Below are 6430 nucleotides of genomic sequence, written 5' to 3' on the forward strand. Positions count from 1 at the left end.
CATATATATATATATATATATATATATATATATATATATATATCAAATGCTTGGCACAGCAGAATGTACATATCTATCATTTTACCTTTTACAAGGTCATGCATGCACACACACAAACTCAGAAACAAACATTTATTTGAATCCAGATACCAACTCATTTTTTCTAATCCCAAAATTCAGGTTTTTACTTATTCATCATTTCATAAGAATCTTTCTCTTGCTTAGTACTGTGATAGTCATAAAGATATGGCTTCAAAATACTTTCAAGTATCATTGATGCAGTATTAGTACTATGCTATCTGAAAAGAAGTGAGAATCCTCCTGTTGAGCTGTGAAGCAGCCACTGAAGCAAATGAGTTCATCCACACATGGAGAACCTCCTCATTCATTGCCTGCCCCTTGCCTAGTAGGGATCACTTCTTCAACTACACCACAGGGCTTCAGATTTTATCCAACCTCCACTCACATCCATGATCATCACCAAGGCAACAAGATAGATGGAGGATGATATGCTGCCTGAAAGAGGTGGGGAATAGGCAGCATGAGAAAATTGTTCAATAAAATTAAAGAGTAAAAAAAGGACCATCAATGACTTCCAAAATCAGCAGAAAAATGTATCATAAACCTTAAAGATGGCAGAGGAAGACAGGATATTCCAGTGTGTAGGGCTGAACCCACACAAAAGCCCCTGAAACAATACTGAGCAAAGAAATGAAACCAATATGATGGAAATATTCATGAATGCCCAACATTTAAGAAAGAGACATACTGACAGAACGTACATTAGCGCAGCATGAGAGATTTTTAAGGAAAAACTCCTAAGAACAGAAGTGCAAACATACCATCATGATTCATCTCTTTCCACATAGAAAAGAAGAGCTCTGCAAAACAGACAAAGAGAAAAGGAAGCAGGCCCAGGGGCTGGGCTATGTGAAGGGAGTTCTGGTAGTGGAGCTTTGTGGGCTTTCAGAAAAGAGACAGAACTTGGGTCCCAGCAAGGGCCACACTCATCCCTGAGCAGTTCTCTCTATGGCCCCACTGTTCTGGATGGGGAACAGTTTCACTTTCCACCTGAAAAATAGCTGTTAGAACGATAAAGACAATCTTTTTCAATCAAGGTGACACTAGAAACAAGGATAATTCTCAAACTTCTCATCCATACAGCAAAATGACAAGTCATCCCTGAGAGATAAACAGCAACTGCATTCATTCCCATCAATGTTGTATGGGGTATATTTATTATTTTTATGGGGTATATTTAAACAAGGTTAAAGTGTCTCTTTTAATTTTTTATTTGTGACAAGTTTTGCATGCTGACTGTACCAAATGCAAGTCATTGAAAGGAGTTAACCATAATTTTACACACACACACACAAACACATTTCTACTTAGGTTCTCAAGTACTGAAAATACCGTAGTACTTTAAGATAAGAAAATTCTTGTAAGAAAATAAATAAAACTGAGAAGACTCAGAGACCCCAACATCAGTGACATCTTGAGACTTTCAATGGTCCAGTCCACCTGTTGTAACATCCTTTCTAAAATAAACGTATTGTTGCCCTATCCTTATTTCCTATTACTAAGAAAAGAAGCAACATATGCCACCTTTGTGGACATTGCACTGGGCCATTTATAGAATTTCCCTAAAGGCTGATGGTTTCAAGTGGACCCAGAGCAAGAGAGGACTCTACCAGTGGTGCAGACTGCAGTCCAAGATGCTCTGCCCATTGAGTATGATGATTTAGCAGATCAAACCTGATGGAGGGATTTGTGGTGATCAAGGCCACTGTGTGCCTCTAAAGCACTCACAGGGAAAGAGGAGATACACTCCTACTGAATTGCTGCAAGGCCATCCCCTCTTCAGCACAGGAGTACCCTGCATCTGAGAACAAAAATGCAAGAGCAGAGCATTAAAACAAGCATAGGGCCCCCTCAGTATGTCCCCCTTGTGACTATACAAGTCATAACATTTATAAAGCCAGACACTATTGCAGGGTACGATCTCACTGAGTGGCACAAGGGGTGAACTGTTTTGAAGACAAAATTATGTGGTTTCTCAGATTCCCTAATTATACTTAATATCTTGGTTGGCATCTTGTGTGATCCAGATTATTCTCCCTTTATGCACTTGAAAGTGATCTCCATACTCTCAGCATCAGATCTTGGTTTACAAATGGTCCTCAGGGGGCTGGATGATTTAGGGCAGAAAAACAGAGATGATGATACTGGTAAGGTAAACTCTGGCCAATGGAAAACAGAAGAGAGCTGAGAAAAATCTGTTCCTCTCTCTTTTCTTTTGATAAGGATAAATCTGGTTCCCCTTGAACTCTCCTGGAAAAGTCCTGGGGGCCAAGTGCTCACATGTGTTGACCATCATGCTGCCTCTCAGCTCCTGGTGAAGAAGCCACCAGCAGAGTCACACACCAAATCACATGGCTTCCCTCCTTCTTGTGGCTCAGTTTCCATGTGTCCTCCACTTTGCTGCACTGGCCTTCCTTCTCAAATGAATGACACTGCCTTAATTCCATTCACTAAGGTTTTGGAATCCCCAAGCTAGGCTGTTCATTGAGTTGTTTAATTTTTGTTTGTTCCCTTGGTGAGTTTACAACATGGTAGTATTTATTTTAAAAAAAACACTTGTTTAGAAAGGATATTGTATATTAAATTATTATTTTAGGACAGAACCAGGATGCTAAATATGCTTTAAAACTGAAGTGCTGTTTTTGTGGAAAAATAGCTTACTAGAAAACAGCATCATGATAGTATATCCTTCACAATAAAAGTATACATATATACTTATAGTGAACTTCTATGTGTTTTTTAAAACTTCCATTTTGTGATAAGTACCATTTAACTTGATTTTCAAGCTTATCTTCACAAACCTAACATAGCTTCATCAAGGGCAAATTCTGCAATATTTTCCCTATTATACAATAGGGAATTGTACAATAGTTATGTTTTTACTATCAGCATATCTCAGATAAGCTATTTGGGTAATCCTGTAACCAAAACATAAAGCCAGGATCAAAAAACCAAGCAACCCCTGATTTTGTGATGGGTTTTGTTTTCATTGTTCTTCAATACTGATAAAACTCACTCATTCATTAATTTCTTCAGCTGAATGCCATTTTTGATGAATTATTCTATGTGCTGACTCGTAGGTCCTAGAAGTCAACAGCAAATAACATAGATCTCATCTCTGCTCCCATGGTACCTGCATTGCACCAAGGAGATGAATGATAAAGAAATAAATAGATTATGGAGAATGGTGACTTGATGAACCATGGTCTTTGACTGCCTTGGAGCTGTGGCTGTGCTTTAGCCTGGGAATTTTCTGTGCAAAGGTGCATAATGAGATTTCCCAGGAGCTATGGTAATGTCCTACCTGAGGAAATTCTATGTAAAGATACAATACAATAATAGTCTTGACCTTGAGCCCAGACACCAACCGCTGGGGATAGAATCTTGAGCATAAGAAGATAACAACAATAACTTGCAAGCTCTGTAAACTTCAAGCCTGACTGATTTGAAGAAAATTTCCCACAAATAACTTTTCAATGATAAAACTTACATAATAAACATGTCGTGCTATCTCTGGGTCACTGCTCCTCCATCAGAGGTCAGTGTCCCAACTGATCCCAGATTTCTCTTTGTAAATGTTTGTGTGACTTTCCTAATCCCCCATTACCCCTAGCCAGTTTCTAGGGTTCAGCTATGCAGGTCATGGCAAACAGATAAACAGATGTGGACATGATCTATCTGAAGGTTTAACCACTTTGTTAAATTTTTATTACCCTTAAAATTAGCATAGTCACATAGAACTCAGTTGTTGAATAAGGTTATACATTTCCTAATAATAGAACTTGCTATTAATAAAATTGTCAACATATTCTTGTTTCTGCATTTTACACAAGATTATAAGAAACTAGATCTTAAAGTAAACCCCTATAATTATTATGTGGATTTCATAGGTGATATTTTAATATTTTCAGAAAAATTCACTGAGTTACTACAATAACTTTATGTCATTATTTAAATGAGTACTTTTATGATATTAAAGATTATAATATTCTCATAATAAATTGAAAGGCATTTTAAGAATGAAAGATGGTGGTATAATATATTCTATTACATGTAATTATATAACACCAATAAAAAATAATTCATAGTGGCCGAAAAGTACCTTAAACAAAAACTGACATTTAAAATCAGATCTCGGTCTCAAGAAGGTCTTCCTTTACTGAGGAACTGAAAGAAATGCCTTTCTAATGGCAAATGAAAATGTGTGACTGCTTTGAAACCAGGTCATGATCAAGGTCTTTTCTTCTTAATTCCCATTATGGAAATAATCTTTTTCTGAGCGTTTCTTGTGTTTGTATTAAAACTAATATTCTTCAGTACTGTACTTGGTATACATAACAAAAATTGACTCAGAATATATTCCACTCTTCATTTATTATGTTCATATTTTTACAGTGATTTTACTATCTACTAAGCATAAATTAATAATCTTTTATATTTTTAATAAGAATTTATGATTAAATAAATCTATCTCAAAAAAGCTAAAATATGCTTTAAATGTGATAGTTTTTGCATCCAATAAAGTAGGAGATTCAAACAGAGGAATCTAAACTCACTCTAATACATAAGTGTGGTTCATGTTGCAAGAAAAAATGCCTGTGATTGCCCTACAAGTGATGACATTACATAATGCAGAAAATAAATCATAAATTCTTCCAGTGGAGGATAACCCAATGCATGTATGTGAAACAAACATAATCTCATGATTCTAAAAAATTCTCCTATCAATTTTTGCATAACTATGTTACCTTCTAAAAAATTTTAAAGGTATGTTATTGTGAATCTTTCCTGTATGCCATAGACACAGAAAACATACACATTCATGTATCCTTTTATTTAATAATCTTAGATAAAATTTTGGGCATATGTTTTTATAAATTACTCAAAAACATTGTATTGTTCAATTTTTTATTGCTATGATCAAAATACTTGACATTAACAACTTAAAGGAGGAAAGCTATATTTTGGTCAATAGTTTCAGAAATTTCAGTTCATGGTCAGCTAGCTCCAAGTCAGAAACATCATGTGGAAGGATGTGCTGAAGAAAAGATGCTCATTTCATGGCAGCAGGGAAACAGAGAAAGAGGAACAGCCAAGGAGATGAACTCTTCCAGGGCACATCCCCAGTGACAGATCACTTCCCACAAGGTCCCACCTCCCAGTAGTCCATTTCATTATCAACAGATTAATCCACTGATGAGGTCAGAGCTTTCATGATCTAATCACTTCCCCAAATCCCTGCCTCTGAACATTATTTAATTGGGGACCAAGCTTCAATACATGAGACATTGGGAACTTTCTAGTTCCAAACCATAATACTCTATCCTTTTACCCAAAGGCTCATACACATCTCACAAAACAAAATGCTTTCAGTCCATCTCCAAGTGTTCCCAGAGTCTTATCATTTCCAGTATTGTTCAAAAGTTTAAGCCCAATGTTTCCAAGAGACTCAAAGGAGACTCTTAGCTTGAGTCCCTATAAAAATAAAAAAATAAAGTCATATACTTACAACATGTAGTGGTACAGAGCAAACATTCCCATTCCAAAAAACAGGAGTAGATGTCTAGAAAGAAGAGATGGCATGAAAACACAGTAGGAAAAACATTAAATTCTGTGGTTCCACATCTAGCATCTGGGGCACATGGTAGCAAGATGTGTATCCCAAAGAGTGGTCAGTTTTGTCCCTATGATCTTGTTGGTTTCAGCCCACATGGCCTCTGTCCTGAACTAGTTCTGCTTACTGCTTGTAGCTTTCCTTGGCAGACATTACATATTCCTAGTATCTCTAACTTCTTGGCATCTCCATTGTAGCTTCAGCTTCATCATCAAAACTTTACACATTGTCCTCTCCACAGTGTGCTGCCTGCAGGAACGCAGACCCTGCCATACATTGCCTTTTCCCCAAGGCCTTCTGGTGGAATTTTCCATATCCCCATAACTCTTGTATTCTTTATTCCTGCAAAACCAGCACTGTGTGAAGGGTGCCAAGTTCTGCTGAGACTGCAGTCTTCAGTCCCCATTTGACCATGGCTGCAGTGGCTCTGATTGCCTTGTTGGCTGAACATGGTCAAATGAATCCTGAGAAACAACATCCTGGACAGCCCTGTAGGACTAGTGCTCCTTAGGCCTTCCTTCGCAAAGGATTGTCTTTCAAAGGAGTTTTTCATTTTTACTCATTGAACCTGTGGTGGGCAGGGTCTTGGTGATGTCTAAGATGCCCTCAAGACAACTTTTGTATTGTTTCCATGCAAAGTATTTGGCTTCTCTTTAATAGAGTTCATCTCTGCAGCAACCATATCTTCCTTGGCCCCGATTTTGCATATGCTTTTCTAACCAAAGATTTTCAAAT

This window comes from Marmota marmota, unplaced genomic scaffold (assembly GCF_001458135.2).
Source record: "Marmota marmota marmota unplaced genomic scaffold, marMar, whole genome shotgun sequence".
NCBI classification, from domain to species: domain Eukaryota; kingdom Metazoa; phylum Chordata; class Mammalia; order Rodentia; family Sciuridae; genus Marmota; species Marmota marmota.